The 11,349-nt window shown below is 43.4% G+C and overlaps 1 protein-coding gene across 3 annotated transcripts in view; it reads left to right on the top strand.

The window, feature by feature from the left end:
• Cdc14a (cell division cycle 14A) overlaps window positions 1-11,349 on the top strand; it is a 149,891-nt gene that overhangs the window by 32,991 nt on the left and 105,551 nt on the right. The gene's annotated exons all lie outside the window — the stretch shown is intronic.

Raw genomic sequence — 11,349 nt, 5'->3', positions numbered from 1 at the left:
ACTAGCTCTGTAGACCAGGCTGGTCTCAAACTCACAGAGATCCGCCTGCCTCTGCCTCCCGAGTACTGGGATTAAAGGCGTGCGCCACCATCGCCCGGCTATTATTTTGTTTTTGATTGTTCTGAGTCAGAGTCCTCTCTGGCTAGCCTGCCTTGCTAGGTTGCTCTTAAATTTGAGATAGTCTTCTTGCCTCAACCTCCATAGTGTTAGGATTTCATGCGTGAGCCATCTCGTCTAGATATAGGCTTATTTTTGGGTAGTTAGTGAGAGACTCTTGGAATCGTGATGTTAACAGCATTTTAGTGCAAAGAACATTTGCACCTAGTGAGGACATACCCAATGGGAAAGGTATATATCTGAGTGAAAAACAATATTATGGAAAATACAAAACCTGCTAAGGTGTTCTTTTTGTGGGGGTAGGGGAGAGAGAGCACATTCTAAATTGCCAAGGAGAAGATTATTACTGTTAATTTTTTTATCAATTCATGCATTCATCTATACAAGAATTTGCAATAGAAAAATGAAATATAAACCATGCATATATTACAGCATCCCTACTGACTCAATATGATCTTTACAGTAGTTAGGTTTGAGTAGAAGCTTTGTTCTCTGGAAGCACAAAAGTGTCCGTATGACTTTTATTTGAGCATGTCACAGGTCCGGGAAGTTTCTGGATGGGCTAGGACTGGTCCAAAGGAAGACAGGCACCATCAGGGCTCTAATGTACCTCATGACTATGCGATGCCCATCGAGGAATATGCTGGCTCACTGGCAAGGGAGATGCTGACATTCATTTCTCCTCACCCCCAGAAAGGCTGGGGTGTCTTTGAAACCTGAAGCTTGCTGCTGTGTGACCTTTCTAGGCCTCATTTGCAGACTTTGATGCAACACACCATACTCCGTCATACCGAGCCCAAATTTCCATGGGGAGGAACCTATAGTGACACCACTGGCAGGCCATTGGCAGTTACAGACAGGGAAGAGGACAAACTGAGTCATACCGTGAGACTGGATCTTGCTTCTGGGACTTAAGTCCCTAGTTCTTTTCATTTCTTTTGTAAACCCTGGGGCCATTCCTGGTGGCTTCTTTTTGTCTTGTTCTATAGACAACTAGAGGCTAAGAGTCAATAAAACATGGCTCTCTCATCCTGAAGGGGCTCTGTGCTGAAGGGGTCAGGTCACCTTCTCTCTCTGTTTTGTTTTCCTTGTCTGTGATTGGATGCTATGACTGTGAAATTTCCGTCCAGGTCTTAGGATACCTAGAATTATTTGTAGTGTCTGTCAGGCTATTGTTTATAGCTTAAGAGCACACAGGAAAAGCCAGCCATTAGGGGGAAGGGTTGGTGAAACGCTAGCAGCTGAATTAATAAACAGGCATGCTATTTTTTACCTTATACTGATAATTGATGCTCCCTTGATTGACAGTGTGATTAAATATGAAAAGGCTGTACTGATCTCTTGATTCAAGTCAGGAACCAAGCATGTCTTTCCTATGGGGCTGTGTGATGTTTTGTGAGCATGCTATTCTTAGGCTCTTTGTCATAAAAGACCTCTGTCAGGCTATCCATCTCTCCCTCCCTCCCTCCCTCCTCCCCTCTCTTTCCTATTCTTCCCTTCCCAGTTTTGTTTAGAGTGGCCTCTCCTTTCACCAGTTACAGCTGGAGTTTTGACATGAAGCCTAACTATTGCATATGCTTTGGTCTCGTGAGAAGGGAGCCCGAGAGAAAACAAATGTGTGCGTTTCTGTCACTTTAAAGCAACCCTAGGAGAAAGCAGATTCAATGGGAGAAGTGCTGAGCACAGCACGAGCTTGTTTTACACCTAGTCACAGTCCCGAGGAGAAAGTGATTTTCCTTGAATTGGCCACTTCCCAGCTGACTTTTCTGATTTTGTAAGTGTGCTCCCTTGGGGGGGGGGGAGGAGAAACTGTTATATAAAAATGACATTCAGAATTGTGGTCCTTTCTTAAAGAGAGATTTATGCTTTTGCTTCATGTGTCTGCCTGCATTAATTGTTGACACAATCTCTATGAGGTAGTAATAGGAGTTATACATATCAATTATTTTATTAATGTGGCTAGGAGGAGAATTCTTGCTCTTATGAGGGAATCTTCTCTGGGTATGAGCAGGCCTCGAACTTGGGAGCAGTCATGTAACCCCTGAGACAAAACAGGTGTATATGTTTTATCGAAGAGATAAGGAGTGAGGACGATTCTCTCTTTAAATGAGCCATCAGCTGTTGTTCAAGTGGCACTGGCTCACACTTTGAGACAGGGCTTCTCTGGGCTTCAGTTTTCTCATTGGTAAGATCTGAATAATACCAGGACTTCTCTGCCCACTTCGAAGAATTATGAAGACATCGAACTGTCTGTTGAATAACACCATGTTATATATCTAAATTATCACAAACTTATTGTGACGAGATATACCCTTCCCCTATCTGTCCCCCAGTAACCACCCCCTTTCAGAAAAGATTAAAGAATCAAGTTGAAAGTTAGCGGTCACTTCTCTTCCTCTGTCCTTCACCGCATGTTACACTTACTCAGAAATGAGACGGCCTCTGACTCTTGAAACATATATTGAACCAGAATGCATCTTCCCATTTAATGCGGTTCCCTAGACCAAGACACTGCCGTCGTTTTCCTCGATTACCTCCGTAGCTTGATGCATTTATTTCCTGCTTTCCTTTTTTATTCTTGTTAACTTTTGATTTTACTTTCCAGGGTGGTCTTTAAAAAATAAAAATGAGATCATCTCATGACCCGGGTTCTAATCTGGTGGCTGACAGTTCTTGGCATCTGTTCCTTTTTGATTGGAACCTGTGTATCCTCGGGACCTCCGTGCTCATTGTCCGCCCATCATGCTGGCCTTCTAACTGAATGTCACGCACCTTCTCTCACCTGCAGCCTTGATGTTTCGGCCTTTTTTTTTTTTTTAAATCTAGAACATTATTACTCTTTGCATACCTCTCCCCCCCCACCAAGTTACTGTCTTGGAGCTTTTTCCTCAAACTCTGCCCTGCTCCTCAACCTTTGTTCATTTCCTACATCTTTGCTACTTTATTTTCTTGGCAGCGCCCAGCCTTTGAAGTTACTCACGTGTTCCTGCATTTACTTGCTTATTATCTCGTTCCCAGACCAAAGGGTAGGGACCTTATCTGCTTGGTGCACTGCCCTGTCTAGAGGGTGATAAAATATTTAACAAGGGGTTAGGCACAGGCATTTGCTGGTTGAGTTGGAAGCTGGCCACTAGGCTGAGGCAGAATCCTGGAAACTTCCTGCTGGGCTGAATCATGGGTCTAGGATCGGAGGCCACCACCGTGAAGACACCAGGATGTCCAGTGTGGAGGGGCAGGTGCTGCGAGCAGCCGCTGTTTCCTAGTTGTGTCTGGGTACCAAACATCCATGCAAGGCTACACTGGCTGTAAGGTAAACAAGACACATAAACACTGAGGGAATAAACCCACCAGAAAGTAGCAAGCTGGACATATAGTATAAGTCCCTTTCACAGAATATCTGAGGTCATGTGTGAGCCAACTGGTACAGAATCAAAGGTGATAGCTGGTGTAATAAATAAGAATGCAAGAATGCCTTGTCTTCTTAAAAACAAACTTTCCTTTTTCTGTTTCATTTTGGTAAAGTACACATTTCCTATGACGTTATTAGAGTCAAAACAAACAAAACAACTTCTCCCACCAACAAACTAGGACCTTATATGTCTGGGGCTGTTTTTAGCTAACTGTCATGAGACTGACTCTGAACTTCTGATCCTGTAGTCACACACCAACCATGTCCACCCAATCTGTGCAGGGCTGGGGCTCGAACCCAGGATGTCAAGTATGCCGGGAAGCATTTCACCAGCACAGGTGTAGCCCAGCTCTTGGAACCATTTTTTTAAGTGCCTAGTTCCATGTATTGGCTACCTTCCCAAAGCACGGCTTTGTTTACAGTTTCTCTCGTAGGTAATTTCCAGCATGGCTTAGAAACTTTTGTGTTTGTTTCCTTATCTGTAAGCATGGAAAGTCTAGTTAAAACCCTTTCTTCTAGAACTGTTGTAAGGATGAGAGAGAGAGTGAGAGAATACGAGAAACCTCATGTTCGTTGGGGACCCACAGGAAGGATTGCCCTGTGAGTGATCTTGAGGCTAGGCTGCTGGATGGATGTGGTCACTGGAGATCATAACGGCACATACTAGTGAGGTCTCGTCACTCTCTGAGCTGTGACTCTGGGACCGGACGGCTCACATTTGAATAAGGAAGTTCCTTTCCAATGCTTTACTCGGTGCTGCTGTAGAATCAGGATGCTGAGATCACAGGAACGCCCAAACATTCTCACATGACTTGAAGAAGGTAGGTTTCAAAACTGTGAGAGGCTGGAGAGATGGCTCAATGATTAAAAAACCACTGACGGGTCTTCCAGGTGATCTGGGTTTGAGTTCCCGGCCCCACATGGCAGCTAACAATTGTCTGTAATCCAGTTCCAGGGGGATGTTGCACCCTCCTCTGGTCTCTGTGCATAAATGCGATGCATACACACACATACAGTCTAAATACTCATACACATAGAATAAAAAAATATAATCTAGAATAAAAAAATGTAAATCTTAAAAAAAGTATACTAATGAAACTCTTGCCATGAACTTCAAGACTAAGTTCTTACTCTGTGTTGCTGTATTTAGTTCACAGGCCTATAGGTTAGGCCAAGTAGAATTTGGTCTAGGCCATAATGTCTTTAGAAATGGGGGGCAGGGGTGGATTTATATAAAATGATATATATATATATTATATAAGCATATAAGAGAAATTACAATAAATGCGATTTATTTAATTTAAAATTTAAGTTCAGAGTTAAAGGATTAAGAATTTTTGGTTTGCTATGGTGCTGAACACCCTGGATTTGGGAGGCTGAAACAGGAGGAATGGTAAGCTTGAGTTTCCCCTGACTACATAGTGAGTTCAAGGCCAGTCGGAAGCCGGGCGGTGGTGGCGCACGCCTTTAATCCCAGCACTTGGGAGGCAGAGGCAGGCGGATCTCTGTGAGTTCAAGACCAGCCTGGTCTACAAGAGCTAGTTCCAGGACAGGCTCCAAAACCACAGAAAAACCCTGTCTCGAAAAAATCGGCCCGAGTTATCTAGCAAGCTAGAGGAAACAAATTATTTTCAGAGGTGCAGAGGATGCTTAAGCAGAGGTGGTAACCACATTGTAGCCTGCCTTTCTGGAGATCTACATTACAGATTAACTGGGTGGAGCCTGAGTCAGACATTATGTCTGCACTGTGGATAACCAGGCTGAGGCTTGTGGACTTTCTAACTCTGCATGTCTGTCTTTTATTTTGTAGACTACAGATAAGGCTGTTAATAGGGTCTTATTGTGCTAGTATGTCACATTCTAATTGGAAGGTGGCATTCTCCATCTGGCTGGAAAGCAACACTGTGGCACAGCCGCAGGCTTGACTTTGATCCCACTCTAGCTGTAGGTCACAAACAAGCTTTTACTCCTCTTTAGGAACAGGGATAATAATACCACCCTTAGCAGAGGCATGGAGGAGGAAGGGGGCCTTGCCAGTAAAGGTGACATTGTAACAGTATTCTAAGCATTTAGAAATCCCTGGAAGTTCTGAGGCAGGGCTGACGTGTGACTTTCCCAAGCTTCCGGTGTCAGTTCCTTCCTCCCATTCCCTGTTTTGGGCTTAGACCCTTGACAGCAGCTCTGAAGGTCTCACGGCCACCTCCCTCCTTTTGTGTCCCCATCCTCCCCATCAGCCCATTGTGTGCTTAAGGTTCTTCCTTGGCTCAGTAGCCATCAGGTGGTTGTGATCTGATTATTGCTTAATCTAGTTCTTCAACTGTGAGTGTGAGCTTCTCCCATTGCTCCTCCTAGGATGGGCTTTTCATGTTTAAAGGGAGAATCTATTTAAACCTAATGACCTTCTCTTGTGAGATATGGAGTCAGGTCTTGATTACTTCAGTAAATGTTTACTTGGCTGCTATGACCCCTGCCTGACACCACAGTGGGTTCTAAAGAATATAAATAAGTAAATAAATAGATAGTAAAAACTCAGGTTAAAATATGGCCTTTGATCCCAACACTCAGGAGGCAGAGGCAGGTGGATCTCTGTGATTTTGAGGCCAGCCTGGTCTACAAGAGCTAGTTCAGGACAGCCAGGGCTTTACACAGAGAAACCCTGCCTTGGAAAGAAAAAAAAAACAAAACCACAAACCCAACCAACCAACAAATATAAACAGTAAATTGATTGTGAAATAAATTAATTGTCTGCAATAGATAGGAAGCTTGGAGAAATGGGGGTTCACTCAATCAATCTGCTTTGGAGCAGGTACCATGCTGGAGGTGCACAGTTTAAAGTTGAGGTAACCTGCTGTTATTGTGAGGACCTTGGGCCAAACAGGCAGCCAGGGGGATTGGGATGGCCAATCCCAGCAGGCTAGGCAGAGCTGGAAAGGAAATGCCACATAAGGGGGATCACTGGGGAGAGGGTGGGGAATTTAAAAAGAGAATAATTTAGCAAGAAGCCGTGGGGAGGGTTTTCTTTTTTCTTCTTCTTACAGTTAAAAAAAAAAGCTTTAAATGTAGCTTCAGTGTGTTTCTTTTTGTGTGGTTGTGATGTAGTCTGAGTTTCCCCCACTGATGGTATAATAAAGTTTGTTCATCCCTTAATATTTTCTACATCTTTTATATAGCATGTGAAACATTTTTCTGAATTATAAATGTTGTTATAGTTTTTCTTAGCCCAGCTGCTCAGGGTTGATTTCAAATGTTCTTTTTTAAAAGTGGATTTTTAATCTTTAGATTGCTAAAAGTAGGATTAATAGTTTCTTCCTTCCTTCTCTCCTTCCTTCTCTTCTTTCTTTCTTTCTTTCTTCTCACTGTTTAAGGCTTATGGAACAGATTGTTGTAGTTAAACTAGTTTGTACAGTTGGCATTGTGTGGAATTTTAAATTTTATGTGTGCTTTAGGTTTTTTTTTTTTTTTTTTTTTTGTTGCTCTGTCTGTGCATGACAGCAGCCGAAGTGTAGAGGTGTGAGAACAGGTGGGATTTTATTCTCTCCTCCTTCTACCCAGTGGCTTCCAGGGGTTGAACTCAGAAGTCAGGCTTGGCGTCTTTATCATCTGAGACATCTTTCTGTTCCTAAATGCTTATCTGTTGGGTGTGAACCTTACAATTCTGGAAATTTGATTGCTAAAAACTGTCACTTCATGATTTTTCATGTTGTTGTTTCTTTTGTTTTTGATATAGGGTATTTCATAGTTCAATCTGACCTAGAACTCACTGTGTAACCCAAACTGTCTTTGAACTCATTTGATTTATTTATTTATTTATTTATTTATTACTCATTTGCTTCTTATCTCATAGCTGACCTCCTGGTCCTCTGTTTCCTGCTTTCTTCCTGCCTCTTCTTCCATAATGTCCCCTGACTCTTAGGTGTAAGGGTTGTGTTGGTAGATGCACACACTGGGTTAAAACAGAATTAGTTAAAGGTGGTTAAAGTAGGTGTCCATGTGTTTAAAAGAGCAAATTGATGTCTGGTTGGCTAACTGCCCATTTGTTTTTCTCTTCCGACTGACCTTGTTACTTCCTTTCTTTATGAACTTAGAATTCATCTGTGAATTATGACTTCTGAACTGCTTTAACTTATCACAAAATCTGTAGATTCAACATGTTATTAAAAAGGTAGACAGAAATGATCAAGAAAAGCACTGGTTCAAAATAATAAGGACATTTATATTAAGCACTTATTAAAACACTATCTCAGCAGATGGCAGAGATGAGCTGCCTGTCATCCTTGCCTGCGGCTTCCTTGTAAATCTAACCATAGCATCATGCGGAGAGGAAGGGAGGGGTGGGATATGGTTGTGGCTGACTGGTTTCCTGTTGGCAGTTCCTTCCTTTAGAGGGTTGATAGGCAAGTACTCTTTTGTGACATTGCCTGTAAATGGGCCAATTTTTTTGTTCTTGTAAGCCTGTGTTTTTGCAGCATCTCAGGCTCCCTAAAAATTGTACATCATTCTTCAGTCTCTCCAAGACTGGTGTTCTGTTTGCCTTTTGCACAGGGGAAGCCCATCACCACCATCTCATAGTCAACTCTCCGTGTGTTGCCGCTAGCTGTGAGCAAGGAAAAGTAGCTCTTCCCCTTCTGTTTGCAGAAGCCATCACTCTCAATTTACTGCATAAATATTTCCAGTATTTTGTTTTTTATCTACTCCTGCTGGGAAGCTGAAAACAGGCTTCCTTTGTTCTCAAGCAAGCTCCCAAACACATCTGCCCAGTCATCGAATGAACTCAGTGACAGAGCACTTGTCTGGCCTGTTTTAAAGTCTAGGTTCAGTGCCTACCACGGAGATGGCTCAGCAGGTAGAGGTACTCGCTGAGCAAACAAGGCATCCTGAGCTTGACTCTAGAGCCCACTTCAACATGGAAGGAGGGAAGAGGCATTCACAGATTGTTCTCTCTCCATATGTGTGCCCTCTCTTATATATAGAGCAACATTATATATATATGTATGTATATATATACATATACATATATATATATATAATATATATATATATATAGAGAGAGAGAGGTAGAAAATAACTGATGTTCACACACCTGTTATCTCAGAGCTTTGGAGTCTAAAACAGAGTGATTGCCACAGGTTCAAGGCTAGTCAGCTACAGATTGAGACCTCTCCCCTTTGTGTGTTTATGCATATATAATAACTACATGTTTTTATTACATGCATTCATTATGGAAGTAAGAATTAAAAAGCCCCTTAAAAGTTCTTATGAAATTTTCGATGGTAAGACTGTGGCTTTTGAAGTATTTATCATGCCATCAGTGAGACCACGTCCTGAGCATGTATCCTTGAATGTCCCTGGCATTTGCTATTCCCTTTTGTATAGCTCTCTGGTTGGAGCAGGCTCATGGGCAGAGGTGCGCTCAGGCGGGCCCACCGGCTTCCTCTCCAATAGGACACGTTTACTAGGATCTATGAAGTGGGAGGTAAAACTTCCAAGTTTTATGCAAGGTGATGTTATTTCATGATCATACCAGGGTAAGATTTACTATCAAGTGGATGGGATGGTTTTACTCTTTTCTCTTAGCTTTAAAATAAACACGTTAGGTTAGAAAACTAGGTCCAGTTTTGCAGGGTTACTGGAGTGTCTCCCTAGGAGATTCATCAGACTAGCCCTGTGTCAGGCCTGCTAGACTCCCAGCTGAATAGATCGATCCCGTGGCTTGTCCAAGATCAATTTCATTCCTTGAAGAGAAAGACCAGAACCGAGTCCCTAGGCTGGAGCTTTGTTCAGGCGGAGCTAACAGAAGCTCCTCTTTGGGTACTGGCCGCTACAGGATTGAAGCTAGCACACAGGGAGGAAGGTACTACGGTGTTTCAAGTACACAGCTCTTCCAGGTGACAGCTGAGTGTTGATCCTGGCTAACTTGGTGAGCATATTCCCCTCTGCGTTCTAGCCACATGCAACCGTAGCTCTGTTTAGATTTGCTCTGGCGATGTTTGTGGATGACCTAGGGGGAGTCCGCCTGAGTGGAGTGACAGGGGAATGGGAGAAGGAAGTGGGTGAGGCTGTATCTCAGGACAGGATTTGTCCCCTCTCCTCCTTACCCCACAGTAGCACACGCCTTTCACGTGTACAATTGAAGCCAAAGGTCTACGAGTTCATGAGGCAGCTCCTTTCTTCTCCCCGCGCCCTTGTTTGAGATAAGGATCTCGCGCAGTTTAGGATCAGACTCAAGCTGTAGCTGACTTGCATTTTTGATCTAACTGCTTCTACCTCCCAAGTGCTTGGGATTACAGGCGTGTGCCACCGCATGCAGTTATGCGTGCTGCTGGGGACCCAAAACCAGGGCCTTGTGCATGCTAGGCAAGCACTCTACCAAATGAGCCACATCTCCAGCCAGTGGGGAGGGGAGAGAGGTTTTTACATTACCATGTGGGAGGCATACTATTTGCTTTTGTTAATATATATATATATATGTAAAATCAACGTGGAGGTGTAGCCCACTTGGCAGAGTGCTTGTCTAGCACGCATGAATCCTTGCCTTCAAGCCCTAGTGTCACATAGGGCATAGTGGCAGATGGCTGCACTCCTAGCATCTGGGAGGTAGAAAGGATAGGAGGATCTGGACTTCACAGTCACTCATTACCGTACAGAGAATTCAAGACCAGCCTGGGCTATGCGATAGACTGTTTCAAACAAAACAAAATCAGGACTGGGGATGTGTTTGCAGGTTTTAAAGGGCCTGGATTTTGGCACTGCATGTGTGGGTAGTTGTTTGGCTTAAGATTAGCCCTCAACTCTCATGACCAAGTTGAAGGGAAACCGCCAGTGCTTTGAACTTCTCAGAGACTCGCGCGGCTGAATGACAGACACCTGAGTTCCAGGTGGATTTTAGTCAGCTGAAATTGGAGGCATAAGAAAAGTTGTTTGCTTTAAGTGCTCAAATACTAGAAACTTATCCTTATCACGTTATCATTTGAATCACTAGTTACCTTCAAACTTTTCCCAAGGCTTTTCCTTCCTTTTTCCTGGCAGCCAAACAAGGCCTGTTGGGAGTAACCTTGAATAAGAAAAGCCCATACTTGGGTGTCAACTTGGGGCCCCGAATCGGCAGTCTGAGCCTGCTAAGTCGGTATTAAGAGAGTCTGAATGTTCTCAAACCTTATACTTTAGATTTATAATGGATTTTGGATTGCCTAATTTTAATGTGTGAATTTCAAGACTCCTTCTCTCCCCTCAAACTGAATGTATTGGCACACACATGTAATTCCAGCATTTGGAGGCCGAGGCTGCATGACTGTGAGTGCCAGGCTAGCCTGGGCTGCGAAGTGACACCCTGTCTCAAACAAAGGAACAAACTCCTCCAAAACTCTCAACCCAAACCAACCAACCAACCAATCAAACAAAACTCAAAAAAAGTGAAGTTCTATTTGCTATAAGGCATTCAATTCATATTTACATGATTTATATATTACATGTTAAATGATATTCTTTTTCCATTGTGCAAAGTGAACTAATTCACTAAAAATCCTCCCCTTCTGCAGCTTCCTGAAGTTTTAGAGGGGGAGCCAGCTGCTGCTCCTGTCCAGTTTGCTCTATAGACATCTCTAAGATACTTAGTATCTCTAAGATACTTGAGATGGTTGCTACATTAGTAAACACAGACCGTGCCCACGTGAGCTGCTGGGACAGGGCCTATGTGAGCCACTTGGTCCCCAGGTTACTGCTTGATCTTCTTTTCTCCTTTCACTTCCCACTTCCTCTTCCCCTGTCTTCCTCCCTCTCCCTCTCCCTCTTCTTTTGCTTTCTTTCCCCTTCTCCTTCACTGCGCC

The sequence above is a fragment of the Microtus ochrogaster genome, chromosome 21 (assembly GCF_000317375.1).
Source record: "Microtus ochrogaster isolate Prairie Vole_2 chromosome 21, MicOch1.0, whole genome shotgun sequence".
Classification (NCBI taxonomy): domain Eukaryota; kingdom Metazoa; phylum Chordata; class Mammalia; order Rodentia; family Cricetidae; genus Microtus; species Microtus ochrogaster.
This window is presented reverse-complemented; position numbering and strand designations above follow the sequence as displayed.